General features: G+C 37.6%; 1 long non-coding RNA gene across 2 annotated transcripts; it reads left to right on the top strand.

Moving 5' to 3' along the window:
• Positions 1-449: 449 nt before the first annotated feature.
• LOC306658270 lies at positions 450-17,555 on the top strand. Of its 2 annotated transcripts, none has more exons than XR_013763001.1 (3): positions 450-779; positions 3,656-3,846; positions 16,700-17,555. It is a non-coding gene; the product is annotated as an uncharacterized lncRNA (long non-coding RNA). The 2 variants fall into 2 exon arrangements; XR_013763002.1 differs by lacking the exon at positions 16,700-17,555 and adding an exon at positions 9,107-9,187.
• Positions 17,556-19,359: the final 1,804 nt, after the last annotated feature.

Here is a 19,359-nt window from a genome sequence, read left to right as displayed (position 1 = left end):
CAACGGTTTGTTACAGCATTAACTGCCCAGTATTTATTTCAAGCCGTTAATCAATATACTAGCCATCATTTACCAGGTAGTTATGATATTTTAAGGATTATTACCAAAGCTTTTGTTACAATTTCCTTTTTCTTTCTTTCTTTCTTTCTTTCTTTCTTTCTTTCTTTCTTTCTTTCTTTCTTTCTTTCTTTCTTTTTTTTCTGATTGTGTTTAGCAGACAGAATCTGTAGCTAACGAGATGTGTTCTCACACACAAAGTGTCACTGGGATTTAATAAGCAGAAGAGATTTACTTAGAGAAAACATTTCTTTAAGTCAACCAGCCAGAAAAGCATCCTTCTAAACAGTGAAGAAGGAAAAATGAATTGTGAGTGTTTCATATAGTAGCTCCGCTGCAAACATATGTTTTCTTCCTGGGTGCCTCATTTGTAAATGCCACAGGGAATGGTAAATGGATGACCATAAAACCACCTTCCATGAACGTCCACAGTGTAATTTGAAGGTATGCCATTTTATAGGAAGTATTCCCCAAAGATGTGATCCTCTGAACCTTGGACGTTTTTCTTGTTTTAATGTTTACTTTTTTTATCTGTGAATATTTGTATTTGTTTCTTTCCATACACTCTGGCATGATCTCTATTAGAATAACACACAGTTTATGCTTAGCTTGGGGGTCACGTTGACTATCAAACTGCAAACCAACCGGCCATGAAGAAAGGCTGCATAGCCCTCTACTTTCCAGAGAAGAGCAGCCCACACTGGACTTCATGTCTGGGCACAGTAAGTATGTCGGTTATTTCCTAGCATGGGAAATTTTCTCTTGAAGGCTTGTTTGACTAGTGTATGTGTACTAATTGTGTGCTGCAGAGTTCAGTCTCTAGACCTGCTCTGGTAATTATGTACTTATCTTAGAGCAGGTTTATTCCTTCTCTTTTCTGCTTCTTTATGCTAAGCTTAGTTCACAATCTCTTGGGTGTACCAGGTGCTGCAGGACAATTCCTTCTTACCATTTTAGTAACGGCAGTGCCACCACTTGAAATAATAATAGTGTCAGGTAGTGGCTGAACATGGTGCACTCAAAATTTCTAAGTATTAGTGGTCTTTACTTCCAGTGGGAGTAAACTGCATTTTCTTAAGAAATAATTCCAAGATCAGGTCTCTCAATCATTTGAGCACTCTCAGAACTAAACATGAAGTTAGCAGGAAAAGAAAAGAAAGATTTGTTCATTTCCTAAGTGAATTTCTACAAAGGATTTTTCTTCATTCCTAGGCTCCATGGCCCAGGAATAATTATGCTAATGTTCTTCTAGAGTTGAAAGTTTGGTTTGTCTTACTTGGCTATTAAATTAAAATATTAAATAAGTATTAATGGTAAATTAATAAGAAAAGAGTCTTAAGCAGAATTAAATTGTTGCTAACGTGTGTTTTTTTCCCTAGCTTTTTTTAAATTTAGAGATAATGCTTCTATACCAGTATATAAGATTAATAATGAAGGATGAACCGAGGCACTTAAGAAACTCATGGTGACATGCAACATCATGATGATAAAGGCACAGCAGATCACAGATGCGAGGGTTGGAGAGGTGGAGGGAGGTGAAAATCACTGTCTCTTATCTTCAGCTGAGAGTCCTGATGCAATAGCTATAGCTTGTGGCAAATTCCCCAATGTTCTTCCCATGGTATGGAATACTGACGATACCCCCAAGGCCTGAAGGAAGTGGTGGATTGTCACAGTGATGGTAAATGGTTCATAAAGTGAGGTTGTCCATGTTGCAGATTTATTACTCAGGGTTCTCCAGAGAAACAAAACCAACAGGATATGTTGCTGAAAGCTCGGGGGTCCTTGTCTCCAATGCCAATCCAATAATGAGTACACAGTTTTGAGAAAAAAGGAAAAAGATGGTTTATTGCTTTGCTAGCAAAGGAGAAACACAGGGCACTCCTGTCTCAAAGCCTGTGATTCTGTTCATCAGCAGGAACAGGGGGCTTTTATAGAGGTGATTCAGAGAAAATGAGATTCAGGATGAGAGATCAGGAAGGAGATGATCAGGGAAAAGAATCAGGGAGGAGAAAGTCAGGGAGAAGGATGGGAAAAAGCAAAGACCATGTACATTTCAAAGCCATGAGTGATTTAGTCAAAGTGTCAAGTGAATCCCTGTTACAGATGTACTATATTAATAGATAGATAGAGATGACATAGAACTGATGTAGAGATTAATGAGCAGATTTACTACGGTGATTGGCTTACATGAAACTGAGAAATCATTAACTGAGACTATTTGTTACCTACAAACTGAGAACCAGAAAAGTCAATGGCATAATTAAATCCAAGCCAGAAATCTGAGAACCAGGAGTGCCAATGCCCAACTGCAGGAATAAATGGAGATCCAGAGAAGAGAGAGAGAGAAAGTTCCCCCTTTCTCCACCTTTTCATTTTATTCAGTTCCTCAATGGGTTGGATGAACCTGTTCACATTGGTGAGGGTGGAACTCCTTTACTCAATTCACCAATTCAAATGCTGATGTCTTCCAGAAACACCTACCTGTGTGCATCCAGAAACAATGTTTTACCAGCTCTCTGTGCTTCCTTTTTTTCAAGTTGTCACAAAAGTTAACCCCCACACTTAAGTTTGGTTCTTTAAGGAATCACTGGCTCAGTGCGACAGCTTTGCAACTCTATTGCATGCTATTTCTGAGTTTCTGCATCCATTATGAAGGAATGTTTGCTCTTTGGTGATTCTGAGTATGCTAATCCATTGATGTAATCGAGTATATGATGTTAGTTTCAAGTGTTTTTATCACTCAATCCCAAGTACCAACACTGTTTTAGTCTTTTCATCCAATAACTTATTTTCATCCCACATATTTTTTTTTTTGCCCTGTGTTTATTTTTTTCAAATTTTGGCATAATACTTAACTGTCTTATAGAGTATCATATGTAATTTATTCATGTTGCTTCTCCTCCATCTCTTTCCTATTCTTATTTTTGTAGGTTAATCTAAATTCCATAATTATTGCATCCACCTTTTAGATTCTGCTAATTTAAGGTAAAGTTAGGTGTATCCTCTTTAAATCAACTAGAGACATGACCAGATTTAGTTAAGACACTCAGACTTTCAAGAGAGTTTCAATAAGATTTGGATTAAAATATGTTTTCAGTTATCTATTCTGAACATGTGAGGTTTGTTTTCTTATGCAAATTTCAATGATGAGTGGACATACAAACTAAGTGCACACATTAAAAAATATTTTGATACAAATGTCTATTTTGATCCTATTAATAGGTCACACCAAGGAAGTGGAACACTTATAGGGGAAGGTGTGGAAACATTTTAAAATTTTTTCTTGATCACAACTATTACTGCCTGAGATGTTTGGTATTGTTTAATCTGTTTTCACTTTTATTTATTTTTTGAAAACAGCTCTATCACTGTTCTTGTTCAGGTTCAATCAAGGATTGTTTTTTTATCAAAATAGTCTCCTAAATAGTAAAAAGTCATTCATCTTGATTAGCAAGAAATTAAAGCAGTCAACTAAAATTAAATATCCACTGTCAAACTCGAGTTTAATTAAATTTTCTTACTTACTTTAAGATTTAGTGTATTTTTGGTCCCTTGTGTAATTTTAAATTTTATGTTATTTTTCCCTTTGCTCCAGGGCCTGCTTTTTTATCATTCCTCTGTAACTGCTGAGCTATTGGACAACCACCAACAGTAATATCTAAGTTTGTCTTGGTATGACCTAAGGGATCTGTGAATAGTCTGCATCCCTGCCACCAGGGTATTTTGTTCGTGAGTTGATTGTACTAGCATTGGAGTGGGCAGAGAGAGGCCATCTGAGAGCCACAGGTAAGTCATCATGCTTCCTGGTTATTGGGTACCGCCTTTACAGTTGTCATGGTCATTGTTGGAAGGCAAAAATATCTTTGTGCTTTGTGTGCATAAACATAAGTTCATTTATGGACAACTTACTCACATTTCCTTGCTTGACAAATGATTCAATCCTGCTTTTTCCTGGTCCCTTACAAATCAGCTAAGCTATTTTTCGCACCCAGATTCTTATATATCTGTATTTTAAGTCACTTTTCCTTATATAAAAATTGAACAACAAAGTATTCTCCCATCTCCGGATGGGCTGTAATGAAATGATTGACAAATTTTGCTTAGCATTAATACAGTGTGGTCCAGGTCTGCATTTTTGTTCTGCCTGAATTAACTGGTTTTAACAAATCAAACATGAGGCTATGGGTTTAAATTGAAGGGGAGGCTTCGGTGCACTGTAGGTAGGTGATAGGGGAATCTGTTTTTACTACTTGTGCATTCTGGATCTGCTAGGCTGCTGCTGCAACCATCCGAATGTAAGACTCACTGAATCTGATTATACTCAGGTCATGATGTGTAACTCCCATTGCATGATCACTTAATGTCAAATGGTCAAATGTGCATTCTCCACTAGGGTCTAGCAGGATACTGAAAGCTGTTTTTTAATTGGCAGACAATTCTCTATTTGATTGCACGGACTTGAGACATGGTGTGTCTGTATGACATTTGCATCAGGGTTTGTAAGAGACTCTGTACAACATTCGAACCTACTATATTCACCTGCAGTGCCATCAGTTTGCCATGTCGAGCATCGTCAGTGGCAGAACAGTTTGCCCCTAGCCTGGATCATGCTCAGCCCTGGAAGCTTTCTGAGTTACCTGATAAATAATTTTCTTCATGGCCTTTTGTTTCAAAATAACTCTATTCAAGATATTAGAGAACCATCTTGAGGATTCTATCAGGTGCTAAGGATATTCATTCCAATTATACACATAAGGACCATGCAGGCACATTGGGTTGGAATCAGTTATAACTAACAATATTCTAGTACCACTGCTGTCACATAAACCATGCTTTACCTTCTGCATCTCAACCCAACTCACCACGATTGAGTGACTTGCAGTGTTGATTCTCTGGCCAGGTATCACCATTAATGAAAGGGGCTTTATTAATCTCTGGCCAGTGAGGGAAACCATTTCTGAATCCCATTCTGATTGCCTAATTTCCAGAGTACTCTTTGGAAGAATAGTCTTAGCTTAAATTCCTCTAAAAGAGCAGAGTCTAAGGAAAGGGTTTTGTGTAGTTTGATACTTTTGGGAAGTGATCCTCCAGAATGGAGTCAGGGAGTACATGGAATGAGACAGAGAAAGAGGGAAAACAAATCTGGTGATCAGTGTTCTGCCCAGCTGATCACCACTGTGCACACCAGAACCTTCATCTCACAAGGAGTCTCCTTAAGAGCAGCACAATGCACCACAGCACCACCTGTTAAAAAGACTGGTAGGCTTTAAAGGTGTTGTTAAAAAAATTTAATAGGCTTTATCTTTTAACACAGTATGGGGTCACAGTCAAAGTGAGTGGAAGTTAGAGAAATTTCCTATATATCCCCTCCTGTGTAACTTTCCCCATTATCAGCATCTCTACTAAAGGGGTATATTTGTTATAATTGATAGTTTATCTTGTCACATCATTATCACTGTAAGTCCCTGGTTTACATCAAGGTTCACTATTGGTGCTGCACAGTCTATGAACCAGACATGTCTCCACCATTATAGTATCATGCAGAGAAGTTTCACTGCCCTAAAAATCCTCTGCCCTGTACATTCATCTTCTCCCTAGTTAGGTCCTAGAAATCACTGATCTTTGCACTGTCTCCAAAAGTCTGCCTTTCCCAGAAAGTCCAATAGTTGGAGCAAGATGAAGAAATATGGGTTAAATATAGTATACCTGAATTTGTAATAATTTGAGAGATTTATATCAATCATGGAAAAGGTAACCAATGACAAGCCTTGAGACTCTGCAGAACCAAATATTTTTCAATGTTATATTTGAAATTATAATATGTATATTTATCAAAAATGACTGATGCAAAGGAAGGATGATTGAGCCATGAATTAGAGTCAGGACAGGAGATGTAGCTCTGTGGTAGGTTGCCTGCCTAGTATGCTCAAGGCCCTGATTTTCATACCCAGCACCACAAAAGAAAAAAATATATATATATTAGAATCATGAAAGTCCAACTGCTTCAATTCTTCCTGAAGTTCTTTATTTTTTTCATCTTTCTGCCTGTTCTTCTTTCTAGAGCAACATTGTTCAATAGAAAAATAATGTGAGCCACATAAGTAATTTCAAATATTCTAGTAGCCATGCTAAAACAAGTAAAAAGAAACAGATGGAATTAATTTTAACAATGCACTTTATTTGATCCAAATATATTCAAAATATAACTTCAACATGTTACCAATATAAAAATTATTAATAAGACATTTTACATTCTTTCTTACTAAATCCTCAAAATCTGATGTGCATTTTATATTACTGCATGTCGCAGTTTGGACAGGCTGCTTCACAAGGGCTCAAGAATTGTTTGTGGCTTGTGACTATCACAATGGACAGTGCAGTCCAGATATCCTTAATCTGTCCTTGGCCTGGTTAATTTCCATTTACCTTCAAACACACATCAATATCACTTCTTCTAAGGAGGCTTTATGGTCTTGCCTTTTGATCTCCTTCTCTTGTAGGTTTCCAATGAAAACAACAAAGAAAGAACAGTGTATAGCCCTTCTCTGTGTTAGTAATGTACTTTGTGCTTGTACCAATCACAGCACTTAATATCCTGATTTATAATTCTCTATTAAGTTGTCCATCATTACCATTAGACTGGAGAGCAAATATTGTATCTTTCATCCCTATAGCCCAGAATCTCACTGTTTAAAAATTAAACAATCGAGTGGAGTTAATACAAGAAGTTAGTACACATACATATAGTGGGACTAGGTTTCTAAAACCATCCCCATAAATGCAAGAAAGGAGGAATAAGGTTTAGAAGCAGCTCTCTTAAATAAGATTTAAGGACCTTAGATTTAATTATTAGTTCAGTAGGAAAAAATATCAGAATTTTACTACTCAAAATAGGGTTGTCTACTAAACTTGCCTTAATAAATGTGGTGAGTAAGGAAAGGAGAGGAACTAGATTTTCCTTTCAACTTGTCCAACCACGTACAGAACAACACTTTTGGTGATCCCATTTGGGAAGGACTTAAATAAACTGGGATGGAAGAGGAAATGTAAAGCCAGGTTACTGAGCAATGGGTTTAAGGATGGGAGACATTTAGATGGAGATGAGAATGACCCAGGAAGGTGGCATTCTTGTCAGACACTTAAAGGACTATGATATAGAAGATAAATTAGACAAATAGGCTTCTAAAATTCAAATCAAATATACTAATGTAAGCTATAAAGATGCTGATTTCACCCAGACATAAGCAGACAACTTTTATAAAGTCCCAAATGATGCCTGAACATCTTGGAATGTTAATAATTCCTGAATGAAATGAATTAATGAATGAAATCAAATGAGAATTGACTCCTTTGGCAGATGGGTGGATTCTTTCTCTGCAAGTTATCCAAATACAAGCTGGATAATGAATAGGGCATGTTGTAATGGAGATCAATTGTGAGAATAGATGTATTCTATGCTTCCTTCCAAGTCATGAATTCTTCTTTTCAATTATTCTATTCACTTAAAGAAAAATAACATTGCTTTTACACAAGTCAGTGTACATAGCTAGTTATATATCAGTCATAAGGAACTTTCCAACCAAAACAATAATGCCATTTTCCTTGCAGTAATTCTTACTAGGTTTCTACTTTTTGAATATCCAGTTGGTTAAAGAAAGTTTATATTCAATGTTTTTAGAATATGTATTGGGACATGAAGCAAGACTCATACCAACAATGCATTATTATTCATTTATTTTTAGCTACTAGTCATGGAACAACACAGGTGCCCAGAAGAATTTCCTGGGCATATAAACATGAAGGCTCTTCCTCTGAGAGCTTCCAGTCTAGGCTGAGACAAATGCATAACAAGAAGTCTGAGCTTTACCACAAGAAGATGAATGGGCATCATTGATGCCTTAATGTGAGCCTTCTTCCAGACAATTATGCTTTATTTATTCAGAAAGTTTCAACTAAAATGCAGCTCGGAGCATATTTTAGTCCTCTAAAAAAAATATAATAACCAGTATCACTTCAGTTGCTTGGAACAAATGGAATTTGCTCTGAGAATTACAAGTGGTACTTTCGCCTTCATCTTTACTGTCATCAATCAAAAAATCTGAACACTTCTTATGTCCCAGGCACAGGGGATATGCAGATGATCAAGATATTGAGCTTGTCCTAAGTAGAGCTTGCATCTAGGAAAAGAAAAATATACCAATGTGAAAAGCTGATTCAACACTAGCCACATTGCCTGTATCTAGTATTAACCTCCACGTTTCTAAATGTTATTGATATTTATATTCTTCCTAGTTGGTTTATAAGAATATTCCTAATTGGTTTCAGACAGATTCCAGTTTGAAACTTAACTCCACCACTTGTTTGACGTTGGTCAGCATTTTTTTTTAAATGGTTGTTTCATTGGTAACAAGATACCACCTAACAAATGTGGTTGCCCTAAGATTCAAGTGAGATCTACTAGGAAGGAAAAAAACATAAAAACACAAAGCATTGTTTTATGTGCTAAGTGGGTGGACTTGATCAGGAATTGGCAAGCTCTTTTGATAAAGGGACTGGTAATAAATATTTTAGGCTTTGCAGACTATGTGATCTTCATCACGACTCTGCTGTCACAGCATGGAAGTAGCCATGGACAATATAGGAATGATTTTTGAGGCTGAAGTCTAATAATTTTGTTTATGAAAACAGATGGGCAGGTCTATAACTTACCAACCTCTATAACTTACCAACCCTGGGACAGAGAATAAGGACTCTGAGAAGTCAAGACAAGCGAATGATGATCAAAGAACTGGGAACATTTCTTCAAGGAGAAGAGGGGATATTTTTGTATGTGTTTATTTGGGATTTCATTTTTCATTCGAGTTAAACTTGCCCAAAATGTGGAGAGTCAATTTGTTCTGCGAGATTTACTGTGAAAAAGTATCAATCTCCCTCATTTGCTTGTCTGAGAGCCAATCATTTTGGACTTCTTTAGCTGAATCTTCCAGGATTAACCTTCATATCTTTAAATATTTTAGCTATATAGTGCTCTTAATTGATGTTTCAGTTTCAGATATTATCTTCTGAGTTTCTACTGTGGATGATGGAGATTCTTCATGCCCTCTCAACCCTCCAACCCCCACCAAGTAAGCCCACTTCCTGCCACTCAGTCTGTCTCCCCGCCGTAGTTACATCTCAGTTTTGTTAGATCAATATTTGCTATTTACATGATGATGACTAAGTGTGTGAGACAATCTTGAGTCACATGGTAGACTGGGGTTACTTAGTCTTTTTGTTAGAACATTTGTTTTCTTTGAATTTACTCATTTCCACTTCTTATCCTTTACTTGGTATATTTCACATTGTATTTATAAATTCATCCCTAAACTTGTCAGCAATTTCCTAATTTTCTTCATAAGATTTTCACATGTATCAGGTGCTCTAAGGATTTTACTCCTTTGAAGAATGACCTAGAGTATTAACTCTATAGCTTGAGGAGTGGCTCTCCATTCCTCAGAATTACTTGGACAGCTCATTTTAGCTCTGATACCTTGGTCTCAATCCTATAGATATAGATGTTTTGAGATAGGACTGTGAAATTTGTATTTGTAACCAAATACTGATTTGGTGATGGTGATATTGGTCCCCAAACCACAATTTGAGAAGTATTGGGAGGCACAAATCAAGAGCCTACATCCTGCTATAGTCTGGATTGGATGCCTTCGACACTGGCTACAGCTGCTAACCCTGAGATTGCGGTCCACCCACATCTTGGAATTTCCATGGCTTCCCTCTGGTGTCACTATTGAGAAATCTAAAATCATTCTGAATTCTAATGTCTCCTGTGTGACATTCAGATAACAACACCTAGCCTTGTTGAGTCACTTTATCATAATGTTAACTTATTTTGCTGTCCTGTATTTGAGCTCATTTTAGGAAAAGAATGTCTTACTCATCTTTTTATCTCCTATGTCTGAAAATAGAAACACTCTGACCAATGTTCTTGGTTAATGATTTTTCTCTAGAGATTTAAAAAAGAAACCTCGTTGTTCTAAACAGTCTGAGGAGGGGGTCTGTTAACGCGTATCCCTATGTGTAGAAAACGGATCTGCTCAGATTTTGTATCTCCCTTCTGAGCCATAACTCCTTTCTTATTCAAATTCACTTCTGTTATTTTCTGTCTTCAGAATTTCCTTCTTAGTGGACCTAATTGTTGAAAATAAAGGTAGTCGATAAGTATTCATTGATTGCTTTGATGAACCCATGTTTTTTAAGAGCCCTGGCACCAAATTTTCTATCTTGTAGGAGACTCTTATAAGGAGATCATTTTCTACTAAGAGTTGGTTTACATGTTTGTATGAAGTTGATATGGGAAATCAACTCTTCTGCCTTCTAATTGCATATACCCTAAATGCCACAGTCTCTGGTCAGATATAATAGTAACCTTCCTCTCTACGTGAACACTGAATAGGGTTCTAACTTAAGCCAAACCTCACAGGTTTTCAATTTTCCTATGCCAAATCATGGTTGTCTGCTGGCAACTAGGCAGTGAGATATATACACAATTGGCATTTTAGGGAAAAAAATAAAATAAAAATGTAATAGATTACTCATTTTTTCTATAATGAAATTAATGACAAGATCCACAGATACCACATGAAACATCATTGAGTTTCATAAGGGATTTCTCTTTCATCCATTCACATCAGTATCCAAGTGTTCTGTCACACCTAAATTAATATCCATTGAGAAAAAAAAAAAAAAAAAAAAAACCAGAAGTTGATTAATTGTATACAACATCAACTTTAAGATATCATCCAGGGAACAAGTTACTTTACTCGCTTTTCTTTTCAAGTACAGATTAGGGAGCCTGTCAAACCCACTTTGCATATAGGATGATAAAATCTTATACACCTAGCAGCGAGGGAGTAGACCTGTATGCAGGAGATAACTGAGGCAAGTAAATGATAAACACGGTGATAGAACTGTCATTACTTTCCTCAAATGGAAGATAAATCTATGAGAGCAAATGTCATATGTTGAATAAGTGAACAATCATTCCATCATCCATCACTGCCAGTTCCTTCCATGTTATCTGGATTGTTTTGCAGCTGAGTACATCGTATGAGTTATATAGCAGTTTCTTAAAGATGAAATTATGTGTTGCAACAGGCCAAATGTGTTTGTTGTAGGCCCATCTGTCTCAGTAGTTCTTGTTCACACACTAGCTATTTTTTCATATTTAAAGATATTTATTGCATATAAACACCCCAAAGCACAAATAACAGGCAGGAATATTTTAGACAAATCCATGACACATATCAAAGTATTAAAAGAGAATCAAACAAGAGGGCAGTAACTCTCTGTTGAGTGTCAATAACGACTCTTTTGAAATCATTTCCACAATATTTAGTGGAGGCCATCAGGGTTTTCAGTTCTTTAAAGAAAAGGAAAGAAGAAAGGTGTTGGCAGAATGGAATGGAGAGAAATCTGAATGTGATCTTCTTTCCAATAGGACACATACTTTGCCTCAGAAAGTATGAAATCCCTAATTTATCCAAATTGTGTCTGAATATAAACTGAAAGCACAGAATCAGAAGAGACCTCAGAGTTCATTGCACACAGACCTCCTGCTGCTATTTGAAACCCGGAAAAGCACTGAGACTTACCATTTGCCTAGGCCTGTTTAAATATTGCCTGTGGTAGAGGGACCTTCCTGCAACCATGCTATGCTACGTCTGTGCTCTGTTTGGACCCTTTGAACATTCCTGCCATTCATATTTATCAAATGCTTACTGTTCTCATGGTACATTCTGATAACTGGATTTCATGTGGTTCTGTATCATTCAGTATTCTTTTATTTACAAGTACCAAAACCCATTATAATCAACCCAAATACATTATTTAAGTAAAGCAAGGAGTTGGACACTGAGTGATTAAAAACACTCATGTTGGTGCAAAACTCACAGGTAGATCTGACTTTTGGATGTCTCTAGTATTTTTTAATCATTTGTGAAATGGACAAATGAATGGATGATTAACCAGATGAAAGAATCCGAGAGTCAACTACAGTTTTGAATAATTCCAAAGTTCACCATCTTCTTACTCCCTTCAATATCTCCTGTATACAGTTATGTGACAGACAAGCAAAGCACACCAACAACAAATTACAAAGCAGTGTGTCAGGGCTGTAATAGGGGACAGAGCAAAGCTTTTACATGCTCTTATTAAAAAACTAAATATTTCAGAGGTTTCCTGATAACTGTATGCCATTACTATATACAAGTAACAGGCTGTATTGAATGAACTTATATATAATTGGGGGAAAATGTTTGCAAAGTTACATTTTCATCAGCTATTTATGCTTCAAAAGTTATGTCCTTAATAAACTGAGAAGAACTAAAGCAATAGTACAATAAATCATACCTTTTACTAATTTTTTGCTCATTTTCTTTGACTTCCTTTTTAAATTAAAGTGATTGAAATAATAGCAGGTACTGGACTTATGTCATAAAACCCATGACTTTTCCATCAAAGAGTAGCATGAACTAGATAAATAAAGAGTCCATTGCCTGGTGTGGGGACACATGCCTGTGATCCCAGCAACTGGGATGGCTGAGGCAGGAGGATCCAAAGTTCCAGGCCAGCATTAGCAACTTAACAAGATCCTCAACAACTTAGCAAGACCCTGTCTCAAAATAAAAAGTGAAAAAGAATAAAAAGAGCCTGTTATGGTACAATGTTGCCAATGAGAAAGTGCAATTTATTATGGGGCACCTCGCATAGTCCATGGGGATTGGTATTAGAGAAGTGTTTGAGCATCTGATAGTTGGGTTGGAGCACCTGAGCCCAGCTGTGCTTGTGAAGCAAGCTTGGTGTTTGAGATTTGCACATGTACCATCTAATATATTCACTGTTATGCTTGATCCAGTTGGGTGCCTGTCACATGTAACTAAAATATCCTGCTGAATACACTTGATTACTTTGGATCTGGTCTCAACCCAGTTAGTGCTCAGGAATGCAAGAATAATTAACCCTGTTGTATTCTGGCATATAATGAGATAAAAATAGCAGAGCAATTAGACACTTCTTGGGCTTGCTTTGTGGTCAACTGGACTGGATACAACAATGGAAAGCATATGGACTTCCGAGCATGACCACAGGACTTTGAATATTAGTTCTATAATTTGTTTTAGTGTTATTTGGGGAGAGTAATTTAGTATTTGCAGTTTATTATTGTAAAATTAATGGTTGTATGCATTAAATTCATGATGTGAGATTTCTGTGAACATAAATATAGGATTATATCAATAACACTGCCTCTTGTGATCATTCATTCATCAAGAAGTTTTCACTCCCAGGAAGTTAGTCTCAAGAACTACTGGAGTCCTCCCAGGGTACAATCTACCAACTTACTGAGAAGTCCCTGAGAATACTGAGATACCCCAAAGGCACTAAAGATAAGAGATTCCAGTGGTGGAATAAGCAAAAACTATCTACTATCCTTTGTGTTACCCTCCATTGTAAGAAAGCTAAACACTATAGTCTATACTAAAACATTGTACAGACATTATAGTAGTCAGATAATTTAGTCTCTAGTATACCTCTTTTTTCTAAACAGTAATTAACTAGGTTTTACTGAGTGCTTATCCTGTGTCAAGCACTGTAAATTAGTCCTTTATGTCAATTAATGCATTTAATCCTCATGACAATTTACATGGATTATTATAATTTATTAACTAATTTTCACAGGAGAAGCCTCAGAAAACCTAAGTAATTCGTCCAAGGTTACACAGCTCATAAGAGGTGGAACTTTAATATGAATCTAGGCACCTGAAACCTGGGTTATGCTTTTAACCTCTATCCTATACCTGCTTCTGAGGATGGTTTTGTGATTTAATGGGGTTTGGTTTGGCTGGATTTGGTCGCAAAGTGATGTGGACATTATCACTCAACATTGGCCTTTGGTGATTGAGGCTTTTTTAGTGGACCAAGCCTGTCAGGTCTGGCTCCTTTGGGTCAAATGCTATTCAGAGAGGATCTGCAGGTTCACACACAAAGAGATTTCTAGAAAGGGAGGGAGTTGTAATCAATCTTACCTGCTCATTACACATGACCTGGAATGTCTAAATCTCATTCCAGGGTTTAGCTAGAGCCCTTGCTAAGAGATTTATAGGTTTTGGGTGGAGAAGATAAATGTATGAGTATCTATGAGGTTCCCAGGTAAGCCTCTTCTGAACTTGTGAATAAAGAGACAAAAGGCAAAGTGTTCTTATTAATGGGGTAGATAGAAGTGTAATCCATTCATTTGTGGTGCTAATAATTTCTAGTCCCTGATCATTGTTTTCCTGAGTATGAGCACAGATCAAACCTTTCAGACTAATACTAAGATTAACTCATGAATCCTCATTTTTATGTGCATGGGTATGTGTGAAGGGTAGAGATAAACTAGTACATAGAAACTCAGATGAATGGTGATGGAGGTTTTGCTTTCTCCTTCAGCATACCATTTCACACCTACCTAAAAACAAATCCTTCCTCATTAGCAAAATCAACTTAGGCTCTTCTAGTTCCCAGGTGTTTCTCTCTCTCTTATACTACTACAGCCTTACAGCCTAAGCCAGGAATCCTCAGCCTCAGACTCAGCCTTAGCAAGCTCAGCCTGTATGGTATCTGGGCTGGATTTCATTGTGGGGTATGTTCTTTGCTTTGTAAGATATTCAACTGTATTTCTGACTTTTATCCACTAGTGTCAATAGTAGAACACAGTCCCCAAGTTGTGACAATCAAAAAACTCTTCAGACTTCAGACATTGCCAAATGTTCTGGGGGAGCAAAGTGGCCCTTGTTAAGGAGGTGAAGCCTAGTGGGAGTGCTTAGGTTGTGAGTTTCATTCTCTCTCATAATCCATTAGTGTTGCTATGGCTGAGGGGGTTTTATAAAGGGAAATTTGGCCCCCTCTTGCGTTTCTCTCTCTCTCTCTCTCTCTCTCTCTCTCTATTTCTCACCCTCTCTTTACCTTTCACTATGGGATGACACATTATGAAGGCCTTGTCAGGAGTTGGTGCCATATTCCTCGATTTCCTATCCTCCAAAATCATGAGTCAAATAAATTTATGTTCATGATACATTGCCTAATCGGTGCTATAATATTCTTTTATAGCAGCATAAAGCAAACTGAGACAACTAATCTATGTCAAACAATTTTGTTTTAAATATACTTTCACATAATTCTCTAGTTGTCATAATTGTTTAGATTTCCTCAATAATATGGTATGTCTCTGAGGCAGAAACTCTACTTTTTTGTGTACTCTCTGTCTTCCCAAATATAAAGGCAAAAGGAAACAAACAGAGGAAACCAATATTTGTTGAGGGCCGACCTTGTGGTTGAATATTTCTAAATGTTTTGTGTGTGCCATTTCATCAATTCATTCCATAAATATTACTCTATGGCATGAAAAAGTTAGTGTTCAGATTCTGACTCTTCTCTTAGCATAACCTTGGAAATTCAGTCTCTCAGTGCCTCAGTTTCCTCACCCATAGAGCAGGGAATAATATCACGCTTTCCACAGGACTGTGAGGACTACATGGGTTGGAATGTGTAAAATATTTAGAACAGGACCTGACACCTAAACATTTGCTGAACATTAGGCATTCATGTTGCTCTTGCAGTATGGCAGGTTCAGTACTTGGTTCTGAGGGCTCAGCAAATGTAAGATACCTTGTCCTCATAAAGCTTATATTCTAATGCAGTCTCCACAGCTCTCATAAGAATTTATGCAGTATAAGTGGACCCATTTTACAGGTAGGGAAATACAGTTCCATGAGTAGTAATTAATTCTAGGTCACACAACTATTAGGACCCACGGCCAGATTTGAACCCAGCTCTCTCTGACAACAAAACCATGCTGAGGTCCTAGTAGGTTCTCAATATATTTGCTTATGACCAGATGGAGAAAAAATTAGGGTCCGTTTTCTCTCATTCTCCACCCTTCTGGATGTTTTTGTATTCTTTCCTGAAGACTCTCGGTACCCTTTTTTAAGTTTTTGAGTAGATTTAGACTCCCAATTCATATAATGATAAATACTTGGGGACATTTATTTTACTGCAGCCACACTGATATGTCTGTTGATGGGCCAATTCTGGTCTTTAGACATGAAACTTCATTGAAAACGAAATGTCTGCAGTGATTCATCTTTGCAAAAAAATGGGTAATGTGTACTTTGGGCTTAAAAATAGAGATGAGTCAAGAAAATCATATGTTTCCTATTTAAAAAAAAAACAAAAACTCCTCAAAGATTTAGGTGCCCCTCCACCCTTGACCATCATCTTACACAGGGTGACCATAATTGGGGTACACATCCAAGTAGAATCTAAAATAGCTCATTCCTTTCCAATTATAACATTTGGAAATACTGTTTATCAAAATAATAATTTTGCTATTTCTAGCCAAATGTCATGCTGGCTCCGGGACTCTTCAGAGTGTCAATAATCATCATCCTGGACCTATCACCACCTGGAATGTGGTCAATGATTGGATGACCCTAAAACATTCCTCCCCACCCTCTCTCTCTCTCTCTGGACGTGGGTAATGAGGCATTGGGGTCACAGACATGGACTGCCTTCTTGCTGAATGATGCTTCTGTTATTCTCCTCCTAGGACTCCACCCATGTGGGTTTACATGTGCTACTGCATACTGGGTGTGGATGAAGAGCAGCAGCCAGGCTGGCTAAGGCTGCAATCTGTGTTTTGTACCTTTCAAGTCAGCTTCCCGCCTCAGTGGCAAGACCAGCCCAGTGGCTGTCACCCTCTGTGTCCTTGGCTCACCTTGATGCAATGAGATATTGATCTCAGGTTAATTGGAAATAGTTTTCTTTATGTACATGAAGTCTGATCAAATTGTATCTTGAAAGAAGATGCTGTGCAAAAAGAAAGAATTACCCCTTTTAGGGTGAAGATGGAAGAGATGAAGTTTCCAGAAAATTCCTTTGTGTCTGATATACTGTCAAAAATTTTTTTGAAAAAAAGATTTATTTCTACCTTTGTGAATCAAAACCATATCCAAAACTGGAAAAAAGGAAGGAATTAAAGAAAAATTGGAGGGAATAAAGACTGACAGAATGAGTGGCAGAGAAAAAAACAAACGTGTGGTTGGGTTTCTGGGGCCTTCTATCGCCTTCTCTTTGGACCGATCTTCACTCATGTGGAGGACTTTAAAATGTTCTTCTGGGTCTCTTTGTGGCCCTGTCTGCTTTTCTCCTCGTACTGACTACTGATTTTTGAAAGTCTACCTTACTTTCTAGTCATATTTTCAAGTCAAAGATCCAAAATATCCCTGAGGAAATCTCTGGGTTGAGCTCCCCCTTCTATCCCAGATCAACAGCTGGCCTCTTAAGGCAGGTGTGTTGCCCACAGTTCAGCAGCCTCCACGTGGCTCTGCAGTTCAGTGGTTAGGCCTTCACTATCATCCTGTGGCACAAGTCCTTGGGGGTGGGCCCTCAGCTGCCAGAACTCTGGAGAACAAACGATATTGCCTCTATTCCACCTCACACAGAGAAACATAATTTTGTCTCTGTCTTTACCCTGCCAAATCTCTGTGTGTAGTTGGCACATTCAATATGTTTACTATCAGTTAACAACACAAATGATCCTGAATTCACTACTTCACACACACACACATGTTCACACACAGATGAGGAAAAGAACCAGGGAAATCCCAAAGTTCCATTTGAGATACAGTCATTTTTAAGGGTGTAGACCCTTCAGAAGCTTGACTTGGAGACAATATAACCTTGCTCTGCTTTAGGAGAAGTAAGATGAACAGGAAGAGGAGCCAGGGACTGGCTGTGAGCAAGACACTCACAACAGGGGGTGCTCCCTGGGGCCGAGGTGCTCCCTGCACTCACTTGACTCAGTTCTGTGCTTTGATGTGACTCCTGCAATCATCCCTTGCCCTCAGATCCAGCTGGAATTCATTTTTCTCCATGATGCTCTCCTAGTACTTTCCCTCTTCCCTTCTCTGAACCACTGTTGCATTTTGGCCTTCTTCTGTTGTGATAGTGATACTTTTCTCTGGATTTTTGCATCCTTGACCGGAGGGAGTGACTTGTTTACCTTTCACAGAGTCACATTGCCTAGCATGATGATAAGAAAAATCCTGGCTGCTCACTAAACATGTAAGGACTGAGTGGAAACCATGACTTGATAATATAGTTTAAATGTGAGGTGCAAGGGTCTACACCCGTGTTGACCACACATACCGACAGGCAGTTCTGTGAATTACGGTGATGGACTCATTTAAGTCTTTCACCATAAGACTGAGGATAAAAATACTCACTGTGACCTCCCTACAGTTGTTGTGAGAATCCCATGAGTTGATCTAAGCATTGTAGTGTTCGGACTGTTTATTATGATGGTATTTTAGTTAATCCTTATAAATACTTAAAACTCAATAGGGGTCCCTGCATTCCATTCTTCTCTTCATTCTCATTACTCTAATGCTAATAATAATATTAATTCTAACAATATTTTTGGTATAATAAATTACTATAGGTTTACCAAGAAGCGAGTGATGGTTAAGTGAATTGATGAATTAGGGCTCATTTTCCTTCTTTGTCTCACAATTCCAAGGTGGTCACTGAAACACGTAAGAGTTATTGGTAAGGACTGAGTGCTCATGATGACTCTGTTACAGAAACATATGTCCTGATATGTGTACCTATATGTATAGAACTTCCATATTGGGTTTCAGATTTACCAACCGTTTATAGGTCAAGTATCCAGTCTTACCATAGTTATGTTGGGTCCCAATATGGTCTTGAGTTAATCATCACCAAACCAAAAGAATCCCTTTTGTGATTGCTGAAGTCTTGGTGGTGTTTTCTGATTTGAAGTAGACCTGGTACAATTTCTTTGACTTCAAATGTGTTTTTGAAAATAAAAAGGAAGAATAGAGTAAGAGCTAAAACTAATTCTTGCAAGATTGAAACTGCCCGTTAACCACAGCCTCAGGGACCCTCCCTTCATCACTGGAGGGTCCGTTCCTTGACATCTGTTTTCAAGAGTAACATTGATGACCTCTGAGTTGAAATGCAAAGGGAGAGAATTCAGAGCCACCATCCTTGTGGAGGCCACATACCTAGGATATTTCAGTGTATATTAGGTCTTATCAGTGCCATTTATTTATGATGTTTGCAGAAGTGATTCTAAAAAAATTCTAGTTTTAAAAATAGAAATCTAAATACACAGAGCAGAAAAAAACTCTCCATTGCATCAGTATGAACATTTTTATAGTTTTTTTTTTTTTTTTTTTTCCCCCT

The sequence above is a fragment of the Sciurus vulgaris genome (genome assembly GCF_902686455.1).
Source record: "Sciurus vulgaris genome assembly, chromosome: 1".
NCBI classification, from domain to species: Eukaryota; Metazoa; Chordata; class Mammalia; order Rodentia; family Sciuridae; genus Sciurus; species Sciurus vulgaris.
This window is presented reverse-complemented; position numbering and strand designations above follow the sequence as displayed.